This window comes from Herpailurus yagouaroundi, unplaced genomic scaffold (genome assembly GCF_014898765.1).
Source record: "Herpailurus yagouaroundi ecotype Mexico unplaced genomic scaffold, PumYag 201, whole genome shotgun sequence".
In the NCBI taxonomy this organism is placed as follows: Eukaryota; Metazoa; Chordata; class Mammalia; order Carnivora; family Felidae; genus Herpailurus; species Herpailurus yagouaroundi.
The window spans coordinates 4,183,612-4,207,535 of NW_024412432.1; the positions used below are offsets into that span (position 1 = coordinate 4,183,612).

Consider the following 23,924-nt stretch of genomic DNA (forward strand, 5'->3'; position numbering starts at 1 on the left):
CCACACGCCAGGTGCTCCACCAGCTCCTGGCACCACTTGCACCCCAGCCTGTAGTCTCCTCTGCGTCCCTCCTGCCCCCCGTCCCCTCCCCCATCCAAGCTTCCAGTCTTTCCCAAGAGCAGGGGAATCGGCCTCCCTCTGTTTGGCGGACGAGGGAGAACTCCCATGGTGCTCACTTGAGATGAAGCCGGGTCCCAGGCTTTCAGAGCTCCCGTGGGTTGGGATGTGGGGCACACACGCATGTGCACACATGCACACAAAAACACACTCGTACTCACATGCAAACACGGATGCATACATGCACACGCACACAAACACACGCATACACTCACCTATACACAGGCGTGCACGCTCTCATGCACAAACTCACATTCGTGCACACACACACACGCGCGCACCCCCTCCCCCAGCCACAGAGGAGACAGGATTTCACATGCACGGCGTACCGTCAATAGTTGAGAGCCCCCAGCTTCTCATGGAAGTTTCTAGAGATGATTGCACACGTGTTTTGAACAATGAGGGAAAGGGCGTGGCACGAGGGCAGCTGTGAGGCATGTTGCGGCCATGACTTGGCAACGTCATTGGATCCAGAGCCAGCCCCATTGGTGCGTGCTTCTGGGAACTATCTCTGCCACGGAGACAAGGCCACCCATGCAAACTGCCGCCTTCCTGCTTATCCGCATCTATTTATAGCGTCAGCCCTGTGAAACAAATGTCTTCAGCCATACATCTGCGAGCGTTTCTGGCATGTAGGCCCATTCCTTTTTAGTCTCAGTATGCCCTACCAGAAGATTCCCTGGTTGGGTATTTCCGAGGGCACCAAGAAGAATCACACCCACCTGCAACAGAAATGGCGCTGAGCAGTGGCGGGCGCGGGGGAGGGGGGGCAGGGCAGGGCATGTATGGAACTGGAAGAAAAGTCACGGCTACTGTCCCCTCCCAGGCCAACAGAAGACCCCCTGTGACACGCTGGCTGGGGGAGAGTCGTTTCCCCCCGGTGCTGGAGTGGAGGGGACAAGACAGAACACGCCCAGGGTTGTGCCAGTTCTCCTCACAAGCCACACGCTTTATCATGTCAAATGAGGAAAATATTTTGCTTTCTGCCTAGCTTGGGGGCTTCCCATTCTGGCGGGGATTACACGGACGCCAAAGCAAGCCGTCTGCTAGGAATGTGAGCGAACTGGCTGAGAACGGGGCCCGCAGGATCCAGCAAGCTGCCACGTTTTGAAGGCCAGGCGTCCCTTCTGAGATTCTCTTTTTCTGGGTACTTGGAGAGGCTGCAATCCCCCGTCCTCATGACTTCAATGCTGAAGGCAGATTCACCAGAGTCCTGTCTCTGACATGAATTTGCCGCATCCTCTTAGAAAACATCCCCCAATTTTTTGTGAACTCATTCTCCAGCTGAGGAGATCAGGAGACGACATGGTGCTTCACCTTCCATCTCACCCTCCCCGGGAAATACACCTCACGTCCCAGCCACCCTCAACCAGCTCTGCCCCGTGAGGCCACCGGGCCTTTGCTCATGCTGTTCGCCTGCCTTGAGCAGACTCCCTCCCTTTTTCACTTTCCTTTGAAGTGCAAGACGACAGCCACGTTTCTACGGAAGCTTCCCTCAACTGTCCCAGAAAGAATAAATCATCCTCCTAATACTGGTTTCCTGTGGCTGCCGCAACAGATTACCACGGAGCAGATAGCTTAAACAAGAGAAATTTATTCTCTCACAGCTCTGGGAGCAGGAAGTCTGAAGTCAAGGTGTGGGCGGGGCTATGCTCCCTGCAGAGTCCAGGGGAGAATCCACTTCTGCTTCTCCCAGCTTCTGGTGGCTGTGGCTTCCTCGGCTCGTGGCTCCGTCATACCAGCCTCTGCCTTCCTCTTCACTTGACCTCTGTGTGTCTCACAGCTCTCTTGGACTTTTTCTTAGGAGGACATCTGCCATTGGGTTTAGGGCCCACCTGGGTAACTGTGAGGCCAACTCAATACCCTTAACTTAACTACAGTTGCATAGACCTTTTCTTCCAAATGAGGTAACATCCGTAGGTCTCGGGGACTTGGACACAGACAGTTATTTTTGGTGGCCACTGTTTGACCCACTATATACCCCTGCCCAACAAAAAACACACTAAACCACCCCATGGCACACTAGCCCCCCCAAAAGGATAATCATCACTATGTTATATCGCTTAGCACACTGAGCCATAAACTGTCTTCCCCTCACTGGATAGTTAGACCTTTGAACTACATGAACTCTACTGGCTTTACCTTTTGGATTATAGAATCATTATGTGTTGGTTACAATGGACTAGTGATAAAAATAAGTCCAAAGCCTCCCACGGCCCATTCAAACCCATCTGCACAGTGAGGTCTCTGTGCCTTCAAGGTGACCAGGACTAGTGTTTAGTTTGTGTCTGCCCGACAACATTCTCAACACTCCGACACACAAAATAATTGATATTTATATACACTCACCCATACGCATATATAAGGCTTTTTGTTCTCCTTTTTTTTTTTTTAAGTTTATTTATTTAATTTGAGAGAGAAAGAGAGAGAGTGAGCATGAGTGGAGGAGGGACGGATTGAGAGAATCCCAAGCAGGTTCCGCACCCACATGGGGGCTTGAACCCACAAAGTGTGAGGTCATGATCTGAGCCAAGATCAAGGGTCGGATGTTCAACAGACTGAGCCATCCAGGAGCCCCCCCACCGTTCTCCCTGCTACAAAGAAAATTTACAAACCTCTTTTGTTACTGAAGAATGTATCATGGGCTTCCCTCTCAGTGAGATATCACTGAACCTTTCTAGTAGCTGCATCCTACTCCATTGTATGGAAGCACCACGGTTTAATCCATGAGTCCTGTGTGGGTAGATAGAGATTATTTAACTGTATTTTATCTCTAAACATGTAGTCATAGGGGCGCCTGGGTGGCGCAGTCGGTTAAGAGTCCGACTTCAGCCAGGTCACGATCTCACAGTCCGTGAGTTCGAGCCCCACGTCAGGCTCTGGGCTGATGGCTCAGAGCCTGGAGCCTGTTTCCGATTCTGTGTCTCCCTCTCTCTCTGCCCCTCCCCCGTTCATGCTCTGTCTCTCTCCGTCCCAAAAATAAATAAACGTTGAAAAAAAAAAATTAAACATGTAGTCATAGACATTCTCTTACAGATGTGGCCTGGGGTATTCCTGATGACGCTGATGCAAATTTTTCTTCCATTTAGATCTTTAGGACATCTAAACCAATGGCTCTCAACTGGGGCCAATTTCCTCCCTCAACTCGATGACAATGTCTGGACACATTTTCGTTTGTCCCACCTGCGGGGAGGAAGGTGCTGGCAACATCCTACGACAGAGAATTAGCCAACCCCCAACGTCAACAGTGCCAACATAGAGAAACTCTGTGGCTAAACTGCAATTTTATAGGCAGGGTAAAACAGATCTGTCTTTGTTTTCATTGATACGGATGGTTAGTTTTGTGTGTCTCTGTTATTTATTCATCTTCCTCGTCCCACTAAAATAAAATGCTGTGTAATTCCATGCTTAGTCCACGTACATCTTTCTTTCTGATCTTTCCACTAATCCTTTGATCTATTCTTACGCCGATGCTGCCTTTTTAACGTAAGTTATTTTTCGTTACTATAGGCAAACACATACTAGATATAAACTCCTTCTTGTTAGAGCTCTGCTACATCAGACTAAATCTGCTTTGCAAATCAAATACAAATACAATTGCAAAACCAGTAAATTTCAGACGAACACAATATGTTGCCATAACAAAGCTGTTGGTCTGCAGTGAAGACCGGTAACTCAGGGCTATGGGGGGCAGGCAGGTCCTCTCGGGTTGGGTATGCCGACAATATTATTTGTCATGCGAAGACCTAAGGCTCCCTTGTTGTTCCCACCGATGTTAACTTTCATTGTCACTGAGCCACATTGGAATTTGGCACTCAACACAAGCACGTCATCAGTGTTTTAAATCTACGTCTGTTCTTACTTGCCCAGGATTATTAAATCAGGGCCACTTTACCACCAGTGCGATCATAAAGGCACTTAATTGTAAATGCAAGTGTGGCACAGATTTTGTGGCAGTCCTTAGCTGTGGGTGATCATCAGATGACCCAGAATAGGATTATGTTTACTTTCGGTCATTATTATTTTAAATGATAAAATTACATTTTACATAAAATTGCATTTTAGGTTTGCAGAGAGAATTGTCGGATCCCACAAATAGCCACAGACACCGACTTGAAAATTTCTCTTTGTGTCTTTCTCCTGTCATCGAGGTTTCTCTCCAGGGCCACTTCTTCCCGGCAGGCTGAGGGCTCGCTTAGCGTGTCCTTGCCCTAATTTCAATGCCTTGTGATTTTACTTCCAGAAATTTTATAGTATGTTTTCACATCCGGCTAGGCAAATTCTCTCTGCCACCCTTCAGTATTTTCCTTTTCCAAATTTTTATTATAAATTTTTACACATTTGCACTTGCACTTTTCACTTCTAATCAAGAAGTATGATTCCTGATGTCCCACAAGAAGAGGGGAGAGTGACTTTCATGTAACCACTGATTTCATGACTGTTGAGACTTCAGATTTAAGACTTTCCTCCGGAACATGGTGTGTTTCTTTCTTTGTTACTACCTTAAGTCCTTCAATAAAGTTTATTCCTGGTTATTTTATAGTTTTCATATCTACTTCAAATGGAATTTCCCCTATTCCCATATTGCTATATCTGAAAAAATATACAAATATAAAAATATATAAATATATGAATTTTACATATTTATGTATTGTATATTTTATGTATATTATATGTATTATTATATGTTTTATATATACTTATATGCACACCTACATATACTTTCTCAAAATCTCTTTATGAATTTTAAATGGTTTTTTTTAATAATCTTTCAAGTTTTCTAGGAATATGTTAATTATCTTCTGAAAAAAAAGATTATTGTGAGGATTTTCAATTCTAACATATATTCTGCTGATTTTATTTTCTAGAAGCTTCAGCGTCAAATAGTAGCAGCCATACTGCCATTGTCTCTTCTGTTTACAGAAGAAGAGAGTCTCAGTGTATTTACTCAGTTGACTTCTATTTAAACTGAAGTAGAATCTCTATGAATAACATCTTCCAAATTTTATAATGACTTCTTTAGAATCTACTGGTACTTTTTGTCTTTCTCCTTTAACTGAATTAATAATTTTGTTTTTAGATTTCCTGATGGTGAACCATTCTTTCAAATACAAACCCTCCTGGGTTATGCTGTAATAGGCATTCTTTCAGTATACCGATGGATTTTACTTGCTAATTACTTAAAGTCCTTATTCATTTGTTTATTCTATAATTTTTGATATCAAGATAATAATATATTTGAAATGAACTGGGAAATTTCTATAATTTTTTCTATACCAGAACATTTCACTAACATAGAAAAGGTTTATTTTTTTTTTCATATAAAATGCAAGTTAGCTGTGAAAATCAACAGAGCTGGATAAATTTTTGGTATGTTTATTTTTCCACCATCATTGGGTCAATTATATTTTATTTTCAAAATTACTAATTTCTGGTATGTTTTATACATATTACTGTAGACAGCATAAAGTACCCCCCTATAGTTTTTTTTCTTTTTCGTATTTATTTTTATACTTCATGCTTCATTCTTAATGTTGTATCTTTTTGTTTCCTATCTATTTACTGGTTTTGACTCTTTCATCTTTTTAAAAAACTAGTTGTTTTTCTTTATTTCTTTTTTTATTTTAGACAGAGACAGAGAGAGAGAGAGAGAGAGAGAGAGAACACATATGCATGAGCAGGGGAGGGGCAGAGAATCTTAAGCAGGCTCCATGCCCAATGCTGACCTATCGGTTCGATCCCATGACCCTGAGATCATGACCTGAGCCCAAAACAAGAGTATCAGCGAGATGCCTAACTGACTGAGCCACCCAGGTGCCCCAAAACTAGTTCTTTCTTTAGTTTGTTTTAATTTCATTTGTCTCAGGTTTTATTCTTATCAGCCTTCTTTTCCTAATCCTTTTGTTTGTTGTATTCTTCTTTATCTAATTTATTTACTTAAGTATAATGAAGACAACGTGTTATAAATTTTCCTTCCAGCGTACCTTTGGCTGCATCCCCTACGTTTCCATTTTAATTTTTTTTGTATGATTTGTAACTCAGACCTTGATTTACTCTTTCATATGAGAAGTTATTTAGATATAGATGTGTCCAAAATCTCAACTAATTAAACTTTTGAGTGACATCTTTCCATGAATGCTTTTCTACGTTTTAGGACTTGGGGGTAAAGGATTATGGTCAAATAATATGATCTATAAAAGCTCCCTTATTTGAAATTTGTTAGAATTTTATTCTAACCAAAGACAAAATCAACCTTTGTCCTTATTCCATGAATTATAAAAGAAAGTGGTATATTTTCTGGGCTCAGACATAATAGGGTTTTGCTGTTGTTCTGCCGGATACATTATTGCTGGTTTTTCCTGGTCTCTAGATTTTCCTAATTTGTGTCTGTGTGTTTCAAGAAACTATTTAATCTTGAAATCACAGTTTCCAGTGACATCATCATCCTTTCTATTGCACATCACCTAATACACATCCAGATTCATTATACACCAAAGTTTCTGGAACATATTCTCTTTTCTGCATGTAAATCTTTGTTCTGCTCTTGTTTATAGTTGACAAAGAACTTTTCTGAATAGTTACATATCTAAAAATGTCAAATTTATTTCTCCTTATAAAGAATGTTATCTTAGGGGTGCCTGACTGGCTTAGTTGGTTAAGCATCTGACTCTTAATTTCTGCTTAGGTCGTGATCCCAGGGTCATGGGATTGAGCCCCTTGTTGAATTCTGTGTTGAGCATGGAACCTGCTTAAGATTCTCTCTCTCTCTCTCTCTCTCTCTCTCTCTCTCTCTCTCTTTCTCTCTCCCTCCCTCCCTCTCTCCCTCTCTCCCTTACCCCACCCATCTCTCATTTGCATTAACTCTCTCTGTCTCAAAATAATAATAGTAATAATAATAGTTTAAAAAATGTTATCGTGGCAGAATAGATGATTTTTTTAATTATGTATTTTTCTTTTAATAGTTTATACATGTGCTGCTTTTGCTTTTGAACTTCTAGTGTTATATATGAGAAGTCCAATCCAAATCCGACTCTCTAGACTTTGAAGGCAAGCTTTTGCATTTGTCTAGAATTTTATAAGCTTTTACACTGAGACTTGCATTTTCGAAATTCACCAGGAAATGTTTAGATCTGAGCTGTCCAAAGTGGAAGTGACTAACATATGACTGTTTAAGTGCAAATGTTAGTTAATTTTAATTAAGTCAGTTCCTGAGCCATATTGTTCACATACCACAAGCTCCAAAGCTCATGTGACTAATGGCCACTGAGGTGCAGAGCTCAGAGCATTTCCATCATTGCAGGAAGCGCTATTGGCCAGCTCTGATCTGGTTTGTATTACCAGTGCCATTAACATTAATACTACTATTAATCTTGCATGACATCTGCTGAACCCTTTCAATTACAAAATTGAAGTTTTCTTTAACTCAAAATGTCTTATTTATTCATAACTTCTCCATCTATTCTTTTTTCCTATTGAAATTCCTCAACACGGCGTATAAGGTCTCACTTCTCTAAATCTCACAATTTCCCTCATTATTCTCACTTTCTCCCTGCCATGTTTCCTTAATGAAATCTTTAATTTGGTGATCAGCAAGCGATTGTTCTCTGTTATCAATTCTTCCGTTACATCTCTTATCTTGCGAAATGTGTATTTTAGCTAAAAATTTCTTTTGGGGGGGCTCTGTGAATATGTCTCCTTGAAAGCTTCTTTCTTTCTTTCTTTCTTTCTTTCTTTCTTTCTTTCTTTCTCTCAAGTTACACTCTTCTTCATTTCTTCTACTCTGGAGCATCAGCACTCTGGTTGATCCCTCAGGCTGGTCTTCCTCCCTCAGCGGATTCCCTTTCTGAATCCAATGTGCCTTTGTGCTTTTCCTTGCCTCCTGTGGCTGTGGCTCACCCAGCAGAACCACCAAGCTCTCAGGGGAAATGGGTGGCCCCCGCTCTGGCACCTGCTGCAGTGGCCTCTCAGGCAGTTGTAGAAACTGGCCGTTTCTCCTGACCCCTGTTGGTACCCGTAGCACATCACAGACTGAAGACCCACCCCAGTTCGTTCCCCGCCAGAGCCCCAGGTTTCCAGGGATTAATTGGCCCTCCCAAGTAGGCAGGAAGACTGACAATCAGAACAAAGCTTCCACATGCCATCATCTGAATTCTCGGTTCTTGAAGGCTCATGTTTTACCCTCTCTGTCATTGAAGGAAAGCCCAAGAACAGTTCTGGGCAGAACTGTGGTAGAAGTTAACTCCAAGCATTGGCCCCAAAACCCAAAGGGATGTTTTTCCCCAAAAACCCTTAGCTTAGAGTGAGAAAGCTATTTCCCAAAAGAGAGTAAAACTTGGTATAAGCTTCCTGGACGACAGTGAGGCCATAAGATTAAAAATTCACAAATACAGACTCCCTTTAAGCAAGCAATGATATCTAGGCATGTTTTCTGAGGGCACAGTTAAGGATATGTGCAAAAATCTAACTATAAGAATGTAGTTTAATACTGTTAAGACAGTAAAACATAAAAAGGTGATAGATATAGATAGGTAGGTAGGTAAATAGGTAGACAGATGAGGAAATACTCCAAATGCCCAGTAATAATTTGTAGCAAACTAGCTTCGAAACACTGTAATCTATGCACCGATATAAAATTATATTCACTGAAGATAGTATTGTAGATCGTTTGTGTGTGTACTGATTCCATTTTCTATTGTCGTTAAATCTATAAACCTCTCTATGTGTTTATACCTCGATCCACATAAAATGGGGAAAGATAGGATATACCCAAGTGTTTGAAAGTGGTAGATGGGCAAGCAACGTTTGATCGTCTAAAATTTTATCTTCTTATTTTTAAATATCAAGCAAATTTTGCTTATGCGACTTTTTTAAAGTAGCAAACGTATTTTATTTTATGCTTAAAGTTCATTTATTGATTTCGCGAAGGAGAGAGGGAGAGCGTGAGCCGGGGAGGGGCAGAGAGAGAGCAGTACCCAAGTCTCCATTTGGGCTCAGGCCGTGTTTCACGGTTTCTGGGAGGGAGCCTCACCTCAGGCTCCACGCTGGCAGCACAGAGCTTGCTTGGGATTCTTTCCGTGCCCCTCCTCCACTTGCACTAAATAAATACATAAATAAATAAATAAACCTCTTATTCCAGAACTCTAGTTGAACTTTTCAGAATCATGTTCAAGGTTTCCAGCAAACTGCATGGTTACCTGATCCCAGCTCCTTACTCTTGGCTTTTCCAGATTGTCTCACCACCCCCCCCCCCTTAGCCTGCCTCCCTCACATCTCCTTCTGCCATCACACGCCATTAGACGATGACGAGCTGATGTACCACAAGGTCATCGTGGGCTAAGGAAAGCTCACTGAGAGGGAGGAATGGTCCCCTCCCAGGTCTTCCTCCAGGTTTCTGTTTCATCAGCAAAAGGTAAAGGGAGCTGGAATGGGCCTTTCATGGGCTGGAGCTCAGGGCTGGGGACAAGCTTCCTAGGCTGTGCAGACGCCTATGGTCCTGCCCCAGCATCCAGCCGAAGTGGGGAGGGCTGCAGGGCTGAGCCCATCACCAGGGCAGAGGCAATAACAGGATACCAGTCAGACCAGGGCCAGCTAGAAGGCTCACTGGTGATGACTCACCTGCTAATCCGGTCTCCTTCATCGTCCCCTAATCAACAGTGACAATAGCCTCCGTGTCTAGGACGGAAGGAGAGAAATTTAAAACCTGCTATACCTATAGCTCAACCCTCTTTCTGGCACCATGTGGTGAAGCAAGGACATATCAATATCTTCTTGCCCCAGGCTCTTTGAAGAAAGTCCAGGGCTGAACGACATGAGGGAGCAAAGGAGTCCTCAGCCTTGTCGGTAACGTGCCTCATGCTGCCATCTTGTTATACCCAAGTTTTACTTTCTGATGAAATAAATGAGAAAAAAAAAAATGGACAAACTCTTGCTGAGCAGAGGTGGCACTTATGTGCTTGGCAAGTTTTTTATAATTCATGACATTCTTTTTTTTTTTTTTGACACCCAAAACTCTTTTATTGGGGGTGGGGGGGGAGCACCGGGGCCCCTCACTGCCCGTCTTGTTCATTGATGCTGCTTCCTAAGTCCTGTGGCTTCATCATGTCAGATGCCTCAGGTGAGCTAGACAAGGACTCAAGGCACAAGACCTAGAAAGCTTCATCATTCTGGAAGGCCAGCCTCACAGTGGCTGGAGCCTGCAGCCATGCTGTCTGACTGAAAGTGAAGCCACACTTTCCCAGTGTCTTACCATCACCCAGAAACTGGTCATACTTGTAGCTGCTGCCTGAGGATGCCCTTGACGATAATGCAGAACAGTGTTGAAAGTTGCCTCTTGGCACATGTCGGGATACTACATAATGGAGCCTCCTCCTTGAAGACAAGGGCTCCCTCCTTCCAGGTTGTATGGCCTTTCCAACATTGGATCTAGTGACCAATGTATCTCACTTTGGGGCTGGGGGTCCCATGACTGTTCCCACACATATTCTCCCTCCAGCTTTGGTCCATGACAGCGGGAGCCTCTTGAGGACAGGAACTCTCTCTCTCCCTGTGGCCAGAGACCCAGCAGTGCTGAAGGGGATGGGTAAGAGGCCAAGGCACAGACGGGGGGAGGAACTGCCTCATAACCCAGAGCCTGTCAGTCAGAGGAGCTCACTAAAGGATACAGGAAGGGACATATTTGAGTCTTTGGTAGAAAGTTTACAGGGGGTCAAAGTGCCATTCCACCCCCCCCCCCCCCCCACTGAAGAGAAAGGGCCAGGGGCTGGTTCTCTTCAATGGAAGTGACATTCTTGGGGGCTCCCAAGGGACCTTTGTCTTTTCAAGTAAAATCTTCACCATTTGCTACCTCTAGACCAGTGTGTTCCTCAAATTTTAATGGGTACACAAAATCACCTGGGGATGTTGTAAAAATGCAGATTCTCACAAGTCTGGGGTGAACCTGAGAGCTGCTGCTGGCCCATGGCTCACACTCTGGATAGTGAGACGTTCAAGAACGCACGTCACATGGAAGCCTGTTCTTGCTACAGCTGAGTGACCTTCGTCAGACGCAACCAGATTTCCGGCCTGCGGTGGGTGAGGCAGGTTAGGAAGATGCCAAGCGTACAGAGGTGAGAGGAAGGGCCTCTTTACCAGCAAATCTAGCAAACGCATCTCTCCTCTTTCAAGTTCACCAGGTTGCCACAAAGATACTTTTTATGCCGTCCACGTCTACGAAGTTCATTCTAGGCATTGAAGGGGTTAAAAGGGCCAGAGACAGTGAGAGAAAGCACCCTTTTCAAGGGCATTTCTAACAAGCTGAGCCTGATCCAAACCTGGTTTAATGAGTGCTTATTTTATACAAATAAGCTCACAGGCGCGTACTCATCTCTAATTAAACCAGAAAGAAAGCATTTGTTCTAATTGGGCTGCATAGCTCAAGAATTAATTGTGAGATTGTTTAGAATTGCAATCTTGTGACCCGTTCGCCAGAAGGGGGGCTGGGGGTGGGGGTGGGGGTGGGGTGGGGAACCTACTTTAGGAATCTCACTCTGTGTATTTTTTGCTAGGCTTTTTCTCTTCCTAATTCCTGGAAACCTTCCTGCAGTCTGAACTGATGATTTACAAACAAAAGCAAAAACTTCTGAGAGCAACTTACCGCCCTGCGTTACAGAGGCGTGGGCCAAGGTGAAGATAACGCAATTCAGTGTATATTCTAATGTGCCCCTGAGAAAGTGCCCTGATAATTAAGGGTTCGCACAATTTCTGTGGGGGGGATTCCTGAGTCACGTTATTTATCAATATCAAAAGAGTCACTTTTGCATTCGGCAGTCTGGCCTGCCTGGAAACAACAGATGTTCTCCCCGAACGCCAGTCCACAGCCACGTTCAGCCAGAAATGCAAGAGGTTTCTATGGGCACATCCGGTGCCCTTGGGTGGCGTTGATTGCCATCGAGTCTGCAAAGGATTACTCGACGGTGCTTGGCACTGTTTGCTCCTGAGCTGCCCTTCTCTGCTTGGGCTCTGTCTTCTGTATCTTGTCGGTGCAGCTCACTGACAAATGCCGGCTGTTTTCCTGCAGCCAGTTCAGCTCATCTAGCTGCAGAGAGAACAAGCTGGGTCCTTTGCCCTTCGGAAGCTAAAAAAAAAAAAAAAAAAGATACAGCTATGTCATCCTTGACGGCACACCCTGAACCCCTCCGAATCAGGGGCAGATGTCTTTAGAGAACCGGACAGGCTGGGACCGAGGTGGCCTTTCGCAGCTGGGACCCCAGTGCATTGGTGCAGCTCCGTTCAGCTAGCTGTGCTTGGGTTGCTAATACTCTGCCAGGGGCAAAAGGGAACCTATTTCACTGCCAAGAACTAGCTTGAGCTTGTGAAGCTGACACTCGGAAAAGTCTTGCTTTGACTTGTATCTGGAAAGAGAACATTTCAAGTTGAATGTCAGTGATGGAGGAAAAGGGGGATGCTTCAGATGGTCTTCCCGTGCGATACCACGTTTCACCAGCAGGTCAGACTTCTGCTGGGGGGCTTCCCACCTCGCAGCCTTTGCCCCCTCCAAATGCACAAGTTTGCACAGTTGTTCACTCTTGAACACAAAACCTGGCTGCGCTTGAGTAAGTTTCAGGGATGGAAAATGCAGAGGACTTTGCCAGAATTGCATAGTGTGAAGGGACCCAAAGCAGACCATAGTAATCGCAGACAGGAAAATGGATCTGAACGAAAACAGAACCGTTTTGCTTCGGGGAATGGATTTTAATAAAGATCCAGTTGATTGCGCCCAGCAGAGACCAGGCATTAAATCAATCGTCCATGCAACAGCCTCCACCCAGCCAGCATTACACCAGGGCGTGTGGGAGATAAATTGGGAAATGAAAGGCATATGGCCTTCTCGTGAGGAGGGAGCACACCCCTGTAGGGAACTTTTCACTAGACTGTGAGTCTTTAAGGGCCGGCTTAGGGCTCTGAGTTCCCATCTCCTGACGTGAGATCCCATCCCAGGCTCCACAGATCTTTGCAGAATGAATGGATCTTTGCGGAATGAATGCAAAGATAATGGGAGACCGAATATAACTAACATGAAGCACAGGTATCCATTGGCACCGCAGTTCAAAAGGGGACCGACCAGTGTGGGACCAAATAAGTGAGGAAGGGCCCTGGAGGGTGAATCGAGCCTCAGTGCAGAGAGTGATCCTGAATATCCGTGGCTTCTGTATCTCCTCATTTCTATTCCCAACCTTTCCCCCAATCTCCTGAACTTCCTGAGACCACAGCCTGTATGTATCAGGCTCTTTTCACTGCAGAGAGAGTTTGACTTAGAGACTCCTAATCCTACTGCCGATCTATCCTAATGCTAAGTTACCATCTTAGCATTAAGTGCTTAATACATGCAAAACCAAAAAGACGAGAAAAACACACAGAGATGCTAATTCCTGGTTCATTTTGTTTATTGCACACGAAAAATGTATGAGCCAAAAGTTTATAATCGTACACTCTACACGTCCACAATAATACACGTACATAAGAGTATTTTAAATATATTAAAATCCAATGGCTTAAACAAAACCTACTTAACGTACAATGTTGTATTGGTCAAAATAGCTTAAGCCATACAACGATTAAAAAATGAGCTCCGAGATCTCCATGGCTTTACACACAAAGGTTTATTTTTGCTCTGCTATGTGTTCAAGTACGTGGCAAGGACGACGTGTTAACTCTCAGGAACCAGGCTCTACCACTTGAAACATGTCCGGGCCCTATAGGAAGGGAAGATACAGCCAAGAAGGGTCATGTCCTGACTCTTCTACACTTGAGTCCAGAGATGACATAAACCACTTTCACCTACAGCCTATTGGTCAGAACTAGTCAAGGAAACTTACCCGAGAAGTCATCAACCACTAATAATAAAGCCTCAATTACTCTCTGAGAGGTCTGTTTGATCTGCGAGGCCCCCAAGTTACCTCTCAGTTGGGTGATACCAAAGTGCCCAGCATTTCACCATAGGGTCTAAACCAAGGGCCACAGCCAAGAGGGGAGAGGCAGAGACTCTGAATGCTGAGGACAGAGTAACTGTCTGGCCCAACTTTTTACTCATTGGGTCTCTGATTCTTTGTTGCCATATCTCACTAGGGATAGCATACGATTCTGCAAATACTCCAAGTAGATTGAATATTTAAAATGTAAGGTTTTTTTAAGACCCATTTAGTATTTCCTTCCAGTTTCAAATACTGGGAGCAATAAAAATTGGAAGTTCAAAACCTCAGACATCCCTGAGCCTCTAAGAGGCCTTACCAGGGATAGATAATCCAGTGAGCTCGTTGACAAAATTAGCTGAAAATACATGTGGGTGTTAGGCCCCTGGAGACGGGCTGCTCTAAGCCCAGATCAATCACCCCCTGGTCATGAACAGGCTCCACCCCACCAGGGTGATGACCACATGGAGAAAGATCCTGCGGTGGTGGCGACCTTCAAACTCAGCTTTTCAATCCAGCCCATCTGTACCTGGCCCCCAGCATCGCTGTGGGGAGGCGCTCTGGCTGCCAAAAACCTCCAAGTGTCATTGAGAGAAGTTGGTTAGATTCTTGCGGTTTGAGGATTAAGCCCATGTGGAGACTCTAGTGTTTTTCGGTGCTGGACGGGGGGGGTCCTGGGGTTGGGGGGGGGGGACCCGGCCTGAAGCCCGCCAAACCCCGTCACCTGAACAAATAGCTCCCTGTCGCACCGATGTCACTGGAGAGAACAGCTGAGGTTCAGCGGAGCATCTGCTAATGAATCGTCTCCACGGTGTCAGCTCTCCCGCCAGGGGCCCGTCCTGCACTCTGACATTATTTTCCTTAAGAGAACAAAAGGAAAGGCATTTATCCAGGCCAGCTGACTAAGTCAGCACAGCTGGCTCCACCAGCTTAAAGACACCTCACCGATCACCAGCTCCAAATAACCTCAAAACTGGGCCCTGCAAACCCTCCTCCTCTGGGAGGGCAGATACAAAGCAGGGGCCAAGTCCTCCAGGGCTCCGGACCACAGTCTGCTGTGGAGGGGAGAGGTGGGGACCTCCCATCCTCCCTCGGCTCCCGGCTGAGGAGAAAGCAGAGGAAGAGGAAGGCCTGGCCTTGGGGCAGGGTGGGGGAAGCTTGCTGGGAAGCCGTGTGTGTGTGTGTGTTCGCTGTGCCTCCAGCCCAGGACTGCCTGGGAACCCAGGGAGGTGCAGGAGCCCAGGCTACAGGAGGCGTGTGGCATCAGTGTAGACGCTGAACCTGGGCCAATTTCAGCAAAGGCCAAGATGAAACTGGATGGTGAGGGCAATTGCCTCGCCCTCTCCCCACTGGGGGCAACTTGTGTCCAAAACTGCATTTTGCATTAAAATAGGGCAAACAGGGACTGAGTTTCTTGGGCAAGGCAGCAGACGGGGCCGGATTGAGGTCACCTATTTTCTGAGCTAGGAAAACACTTATTTGGGCTTCCATAAAGATTTTTCCTACTTTTTAAAGGTGTGTCCAAGAGAAGTATTTAATGAATGCTTGGGGCACCTGGGTGGCTCCATTGGTTGAGCATCCGACTTTGGCTCAGATCATGATACCGCGGTTCGTGGGTTCGAGCCCCACATCGGGCTCTGTGCTTCAGCTCGGAGCTTGAAGCCTGCTTCGGATTCTCTCTCTCTCCTTCTCTCTCTCTCTCTCTCTCTCAAAAATAAATAAATAAACATTAAAAATATAAAATTTAAAAGTGCTTGGTAGTGCCTGGCCATAGGCACACTATATAACAGAATGGCTTCACAGACACAGGCCTGTGAGATTTTATTATCTGCATAGATGAAACTGATACCTTTTGTATCCTGCAAACTTGAAAAAGTTCAAGAAAGTCTCAGATGGTGAATTCGGGACGAACAATGGAAGCAGGCCTTCATGGTGACATACCCCGTCACCTCCTGCGTAGACATTGTGCTTTCCACCTCTTCCCTTCCCTTCAGCTCAACAAATGGTCACACACCTAGGAAATTCTTCAAGGAACATTCAGGCTGTGCTCCTATATTCAGGAACGTACTGGAGAGCCCTGCTTTCTGAGACTTGGGACTGTCTGCTTTTTGAAAAGGATGTTCACTTGAACAATGCATGTATTTGGGCCTCTCTGGCCCACATCATCTCTACAAGGACTCATTAGAAATGTGTAAAGAAAGCAACTCCAGGTTGGAATGTATCCAAGCAGAAGACCAGATCGGCACAGAATCAGACTCTCCTGTAAACCCCATAGCCTCCGTGGTATCACCCTCTGGGCTATGGACAGACCGTTTGACCTAAGTTACTTACTATCAACCAGCAAATGAATTTTTCCAGTGGATTCTCAAGCCCGTCTTTTTCTTGTGGCATTGTTCCATTCTGATAAATTTATCTGGATTATGCCTATGAGAGCAAAGGGTTGGGGTCATTCACTAAAGACCATGAGCCTCAGAGTATTGGGAAATAATGATTCTACTTTCCCTGCTTGAATTAGGATTCTCCTAAGCAATGGACGTAGGAGGTCAGAAAGAATGGACAGCTGTTTTTAAAAGACACGATATGCATCTGGGGGTCTTTGCAGTTTATGAGGCATCTGTACCACAAAGAGTTCCACAGATACATCTTCATCATTTGGAATTGAGTTACTTGAGAAATGGGCCAATGCAAGAAGAACACTAAGACCGCCCTTTGTCTCCAGAAAGAAGGAAATAAATCTCTCATAGGAAAGAGACTGCCTGACGTACCAGGGGGAAGAGAGACATCCCTACTGTCAGAGATATGAAATTCAAAACAAAGAATTCTGTATAAACAAATCTTGTTACTTTTCTTAGTTGTCTACTCCAGACCTGATCATTTTTAGAATTCCTTGCTAATGATAGTTCTTCAATGTAAAAAGCATAATCATCCTGTGAAATATCGAAGATTTATGCTTCTTCGTCTAAAATGTGCAAAAGCTGCCTGCCACACTCATTTCTATGTCCCAATTTCATCACTGGACCTTTGTGAGCCTGTATGAAAACTCTGAGGTTTTCTCCTGTTTAGAAAAAAAAGTAAATAAGCCAACTTATAGCACTTAACAAATAAACCCTCAAATTCCTGCATTTATATGAAAAGGAGGCATAATGCCAAGCAATGCAAAGTAACAATTTTGCCCTTGAAGATGTAGTCAGAGAAGACACGGCTCTGGCTGAGAAGGTCGGAGATCAACTCTGCAATATAAGCCCATGCGCCGGATGCATGAAGATTCCAGATTTGCATTTAACAAATCTGCTACCGTAAGCAAGGTAGACTTGGCTTTGCTCTGGGAGTACTTAGAGAGTTGTTGACAATAAGTGAGTTTGAGCAGGAGGACACATTCATGAAATAACTACAGGGGCGCCTGGGTGGCTCAGTCAGTTGAGTGTCCAACTTCAGCTCAGGTCACGATATCACAGTCCGTGAGTTCGAGCCCCACGTCGGGCTCTGTGCTGACAGCTCAGAGCCTGGAGCCTGTTTCCGATTCTGTGTCTCCCTCTCTCTCTGCCCCTCCCCCGTTCATGCTCTGTCTCTCTCTGTCTCAAAAATAAATAAACGTTTAAGAAAATTAAAAAAAAAAAAAAAAGAAATAACTACAAACTCTAATGAGTGCTGTGAAAAGAGCATGGCATGTCATAAGGAGAGGCCTGGAAGGATGCTATCTATATTCACGCCGAGGCCTAGAGTGCCAGGAGGAAAGCTAAGAGAGCTTCCAAGCAGAATAGCATAGCCGGAGACCCAGAGGCAGGGAAAATTTAACCCATGGAGAAACCAAAAGGCTGGTGTGGCTGAACCTGTAAGACCAGGGCCGAGAGATGAAGTGCAGTTGGAGGCAGGCAAGGGCCGGATGATGAAAACTTGCCAGCCGCAGTGAGGATTTTGGATTTTACTCCATGTGCCATTGGAAGGGGTCATAACTGGTAACCATGACATAACCTGGTTTTCATAATTAGAAGGCTATTCTGGATGCTGTGTGGAGAACGGGTTAGAGGAGAAATAGAGAAGTGGCAAGACATTCAGGAACTGGTTAGAATAGTCTACAGGAACAGGTGGGAGAGTCTACAGAAGCAGTAATAACAACCTGGCTGAGGTTAGTGATGTGGATATGGAATGGGTAGACCAGTTGGATGACTGAAAGTCTTGTTTGAGACACACTAATTCCGATATATCTGCAAGACATCCAAGGACAGATCGTGAGTAGGCAGTTAGATACATGAGTCTGGAGTTTACAAATATAAATTTGGCAGTCTTAGACATAATTTACATATCTGGGAATGAGTAAGTTCACCTGGTATGAGACACAGTGAGAAAGGGAGACAGAATGAGTGTTAGGAACTGCCAACACGTCCGTTCTTAGTAGTTGATTCGTAGCCAGTAGAGGAAACAGCTTTGAGTAATTTAGCCCTAGCTCTGTCACTCAGAAGTCAGTGTCCTTGGGCTAAGAGACTGGATGGTACGGACCCAAAGTTCTCTGAATGTTTGACACCCCATGATTTTACCAAAAGGCATTTTCCCAAACCTACAAGCTGACGAATGTTGGGTGGGCTCAGGACTGACGGGAAAGAGGTCAGCTAGAATGACACCCGCCTTCTCTCCATCGTGTTTCTTCACACGAAATGGTGGGCTAAGTAAATGATGGGCCTGATGTTGCTGTGGAGAGAGCCCTCAGATTTTAGCGAAGAAAACTTTAAATGATAAGCAGGTTCCATGTATTTGTGAACACAGAGGTTAAATTCAAGTGTGTCTTGGGGTGAGGAAACAACTGGGAAAAGATTTAGAAGCCGGGAATTGTCCGACCAAGGAGACCTTTTCAATGAAGGAAAGGGATATTTCTTATTCTGCCTTTTGCCAAAGTAGAAGCATGAGGGAGATTCCAATCCTTTGGATCACCTAAAGCAAATACTCTTCAAGTCAACAGGAGAGGACCAATCAGTGGCATTCTCTTAAGAGCTTCCAGGGCTTTGCGGTGACAGTGTGGAGCCTGCTTGGAATTTTCTTTCTCCTTCTCTCTCTGCCCCTCCCCCTCTCAACATAAATAAATAAGCTTAAGAAAAAAGAGCTTCCAGGAAATGAATGTCATAGAAAGTTTAGTGTAGAGTACATTGAATTACCTGTGAGTTCTTTTAGGTCCTGAGTTTCTCTCTCCTGCAGGTTATATAGTTTGGGAAGTTATAGGCGGGAAACAAATAATAGAATGAATAGGATATTTTACATTTATTTTTTTAATATTTATTTATTTATTTTGAGAGAGAGAGAAAGATAGGGAGAGACAGAGAATCCCAAACAGGCTCCATGCTGAGCCCCATGCAGGGCTCCATCCCAACACCATGAGATCAGGATCTGAGCCGAATCAAGAGTTGGACGCTTAACTGACTGAGCCATCCAGGCACTCCTAGAATTAATAGGATTTTTAAAGGAGCTGCATGTATAGTTAGTGTATTCAGTTTGCATGTGATGTGTAACAAGCTTCCTCAAAACTTAGTGGCTTAAAATATCAAACATTTTGCAGTGTAAGCACCTGAGAGTTGGCTTTTTGATTATAATGCGAGTGTCTGACATTAAGCTTTTGATTTCCAGGCAGCCTCTTCACACAGCTATCTCCAATAAACATGCTGCCAGCCACAAGACTTTGATAAAAAGCCAGGCCACTCCACCCCTGTTTTAGAGGTCCCTGGTTGACTTCCATAACTGACCATTTGAAAAATAAGTGTATTTTTCCCTGCCCATGCTGTAATTATTGCTCTTATGTTTTAAATTCACCAACGAGGAGTGAACCCACAAAACCCTAGACAGCCCCATCTTCAATCCCAATAAAAGCAGAACCTCAAGCCCATGCTTTCTGTCTCTCTCCACAACCTCGTCGTATGACCCCAAACGTGCCATGCACCGTCCATGACCCTACGTGCGATAAACCTTGATTGTTGTTTCAAAATTCCCTGAGAGTTGCTGCTGAGGTGCCTCTTGCAATCATAGTAAGAACCACAAGGGCCAGTGCAGCTACAACACCGACTCTGAACGGGACATTTCTGTGGGGGCTCGCCCCAGGCCCAGGTGAATGCCCTCCAGCAATTCTAGCCAATAGCCAGCACAACACACATTTATACTTCCTCACCATCCCATGGGTGGGCTGAACAGTTCTGGTTCGGGCTGGCACAGATGACCTCTGCTGGCTCTAGAGGAGTTTCAGATCATCTTTTGTGTGGTAGGGGGTCACACAGGTCTAAGAGAGCAGACTTCAGTGTGTGAGTTCTTTTCCTACCCCTGCCTGAATCATGTGTCGATCGTGCTTGGATTGTCCTATTGGCTGAAGCAACTGCCAGAAACAAGTTCTGATTTATGTGGATGGGACTAGCCAAGGATATGGGTGCAATGACACACGAATAAATCTGGGGCCATTACTTGGACAATCTACCACAGATATCCCCTATCTGATGCTATGGAAGAATCTGGAGTTAAAAGGGAACAATTTAGGAGCCTGCCATGAGCACATGAGCGCCTGAAAACATTGTATAATTCTTGAAAGAAAATTTTAAATTTCAATGTGGCCAAATACACTCTGAACAAAGTTAGAAGGTAAATACAAATTGAAGAAAAGGTGTCTCCCATACAAAAGACATGCAAAGGATCAATATTCCAAATGTACAAAGCCTTGGTACAACACAATGAAGAGAAGACAAAAACCCCATAGTGGGCCTTTGCCTTTTCCTTGACTGGGCAGTTTCAGAAGCCAACGACCAGTGCCTTGGGAGAGACCAGTGCTTGGAGGGGGGAGATGTGTCCACTGGTGACAGCTTAATCCACCTCTACCCTCCTGCATAACCTAGGCTGCGGTTTCTATATCCAGCCCTTCCTTTGTTCTTGCTTATTTTCCGAGCCTCATTTTTCAGCCTCCTTGTCAATGACATGAGCCACCTGATACCCCCCAAAAATCAATTCTCCATCTGCTTAGATTGGTTTCTACTGTTTGCAGCTCAGAACTTCAACAGGTACACGCCCTACTAGAAAAATGTGCAAATATGAGTAAGCGAGTTGTAAAGGCAAAATACAAAATAACCAATGAGCACAGCGCCTGTCTTGTAGACCACAATGCTGATGGTGTCATATGTAACACAACAGAAATTAGGAAATAATTGACAATATCCATCCTCACAGTGGGGAGGATGCAGAAAACAGGTACTTGCCAGCATTATTTCTGGGAACGCACGCTACATGATCTTTGCGCAAGGCAATTTGACATTATGTACCAAAAGATAAAAGTTCAAGAAAAAAGACAAAATTTCATGCTCGGCAATTCCACTTCTTGGATTCCCACCCAAGGACATAGTCAGGAAATAATGTGGAAAGACATATGTATCTGGAGGACCGCTGCACCAATGTGCACCATAGCACAAAAAAAGAAAAACTGAATTTATGGTGTTCCACAAAATAAAACAATATACTGTCACTTAGTAGCTAATTCAAGGTGGCACTATTTGATCTGGCAGGGTATCTGAAGACTCCTAGCACGCCGAAAAGCAGAGAACAGAGCCTCAGGACTGGTGGGACTCCACTTCTGTGCATGAGACTTTCTGGATATGTTGAATTCATTTATGACTTCCTTGAAAAACACTGATAGAGTGCTTCACCCCAAGACAACCATGATTTTACATATCCTCCAAATACTAATTCATTTCTTATCATTATAGCTCTATGATAGAGGTCCTTGTATTAGCTCCATTTTACAGATGAGAACACTGAGGCAAGTTAACTAGTCCAGGGTCGCAAGCTGACAAGCAGGATAAAGAGGGTTCGAATCCAGGAAACCTGGATCCATACCCTGAGCATTTACTAATGAGCCTTTCAAAACTGTACCCAAAAAATTTAGTAGGGCCTATATCTCTGTCTAGTTGGAAGTTGGATGTTTTCTCTTTTGTCTGTTGTATTTTCCTTTATTTATTATCTATTTTTAATCCATTATGTCTTTTTGTTCTGTTTCACAGTTTATGTGTATTAGCTACTTATAGAAAGACCTTCCAGGGGCGCCTGGGTGGCGCAGTCGGTTAAGCGTCCGACTTCAGCCAGGTCACGGTCTCGCTGTCCGGGAGTTCGAGCCCCGCGTCGGGCTCTGGGCTGATGGCTCAGAGCCTGGAGCCTGTTTCCGATTCTGTGTCTCCCTCTCTCTCTGCCCCTCCCCCATTCATGCTCTGTCTCTCTCTGTCCCAAAAATAAATAAAAACGTTGAAAAAAAAAAAAAAAGAAAAGAAAGACCTTCCAATAGGTCTGCTTACATGCAGAACAATCCAACGGCCAGACGATCCCCTTACTACCATCTGAACGTCACTCTTCCACTCAGTGTCACATGCAGCACCTGGAGTGGATGTCTACTAAAATGAAAATGGGGACAACTAAGTTGACTTGAAATCATTCCACCTTGAATGTGCCAGAGAACCTTCTTGGGAAGAAGAACAGGCATGCCAGGAACCTGAAGAGAAAATAAAATATATAAGAAGAGGGGACTTTCTGCTAATCTGGGAGGAACATCATCCAGAGGAGAGAGTGAGTCATACATTCAAGGCTCTCACCACAGGGTCAACAAGAAGGAGCAGAACACAGGGAGAGCAGCAGGAGTTTATATTCCTCTTAAAGAGCACAATTGCCTAGTCTTACTCTTTGCTTTTGTTGTTGTTAATGGGAACGCTTATAATGGTAATGGCAACAATGATGTGATGTTGATGAAGTAGGTAACTTCAAAAGGTAATTTGTAACGTAGAACATTAAGCTTTTGAAAATACGTCTGGGGTAATCAACAAACTCATACAGTTTCTTATGGGCCTTTTATATAGCCTTTTTTTTTTTTTTCACTTCTCAGGCCCTTCTCTCTTCTCACTACCCTGTGCCTCAGGCTTTGTCATACTGGAAGGGCCTGGATGGGCACCTCGAGACAGGAGAGGAAACCAAATGATTTAGTACACCAGGCTGGACAGCTGCGAGGAGGAGATCACCTGGGTGGTGTGGAACTTCCCAACTCTCTCTCGCTGATGCTCTTCCCAGAATGGGTCATGGGAGGGCCACTTACCCCACATCCTGGACCCCACAGGGAACACAACAGCTGACAACCAGCATCCAGAGAAGAGGAAAAGAAAAACAGGATCTTACCGAGAGAGTGAACAAGTAGGAATATTCCATATTGTTGTATTGTTGTATTATTATTATTCCTATTTCACTGGTTAAAAAAAAAAAAAATTGAAGACTTAGAGAGGTTAAGTATCAAAGGGCCAAGAGGAGGGAAAAGCAAACTGAGGGTCAAAGGGCACAGGTTTCTATATTTACATTTTTGAGGAATTTCCATATTGCTGTCCATGGTGGCTGAGAGAATTGGTATTCCCACCGACAGATTAAAAATGGAAATAGCATAGGATTCAGCGATCCCACTTCTGGGTATATATCCAAAGGAGATGGAAACCAGATATCAAAAAGACAGCTGTACTCCCATGTTATTGCAGCAGGATTTACAAGAGCCAACAGGTGGCAACAACCTAAGGGTCCGCCAATCGATGAATGAATAAAGAAGCCGTGTAAATGTACAGTGGAATATTATTTAGCCACAGGGCTGCCTTTGCAATGACCTGGCTGGGCTTTGAGAACATCGCACTGAGACAAGTCAGCTTGGAGAAAGGCCGAAACTGCATGATATCATTTATACTCACGCTTGGAGTCTGAACGAACTGACTTCATAGACACAGACCGTAAAACAGTGGTGGCCAGGAGCTGGGGCTCGGGCAACTGAGGAGATGTTGTTTAATGATACAAACGTGCACGTAGCAGATGGGTAAATTCTGGAGACCT

At 44.5% G+C, this 23,924-nt stretch overlaps 3 long non-coding RNA genes across 22 annotated transcripts in view; 1 reads left to right on the forward strand and 2 right to left on the reverse strand.

Annotated features, from left to right (window-relative positions):
• Nucleotides 1-8,979: 8,979 nt before the first annotated feature.
• LOC121014194 (uncharacterized) lies at nt 8,980-16,489 on the reverse strand. 10 transcript variants are annotated; one of them, XR_005783083.1, is made up of 4 exons: nt 14,788-15,635; nt 11,008-12,229; nt 9,733-10,003; nt 8,983-9,211 (listed from the first exon to the last, which is right to left on the reverse strand). It is a non-coding gene; the product is annotated as an uncharacterized LOC121014194 (long non-coding RNA). The 10 variants fall into 10 exon arrangements; XR_005783088.1 differs by having other exon boundaries at nt 9,827-10,003; nt 14,788-15,633; XR_005783087.1 differs by having other exon boundaries at nt 8,984-9,211; nt 9,733-9,789; nt 14,788-15,630.
• A 412-nt stretch (nt 16,490-16,901) lies between these two features.
• LOC121014196 (uncharacterized) overlaps nt 16,902-23,924 on the reverse strand; it is a 31,726-nt gene continuing 24,703 nt past the window's right edge. For 6 of the 11 annotated variants that reach the window (XR_005783100.1, XR_005783099.1, XR_005783094.1 and 3 more), the window contains 2 exons: nt 23,786-23,922; nt 22,370-23,301 (listed from right to left, as the gene is read on the reverse strand). This is a non-coding gene — a long non-coding RNA (uncharacterized LOC121014196). Of the gene's footprint in view, nt 17,119-22,369; nt 23,302-23,785; nt 23,923-23,924 lie in introns of those variants that run through there. The other 5 variants (XR_005783095.1, XR_005783096.1, XR_005783092.1 and 2 more) reach the window with 5 other exon arrangements.
• Nucleotides 19,210-23,306, forward strand: LOC121014198 (uncharacterized). The gene is made up of 2 exons (XR_005783102.1): nt 19,210-19,267; nt 23,145-23,306. It is a non-coding gene; the product is annotated as an uncharacterized LOC121014198 (long non-coding RNA).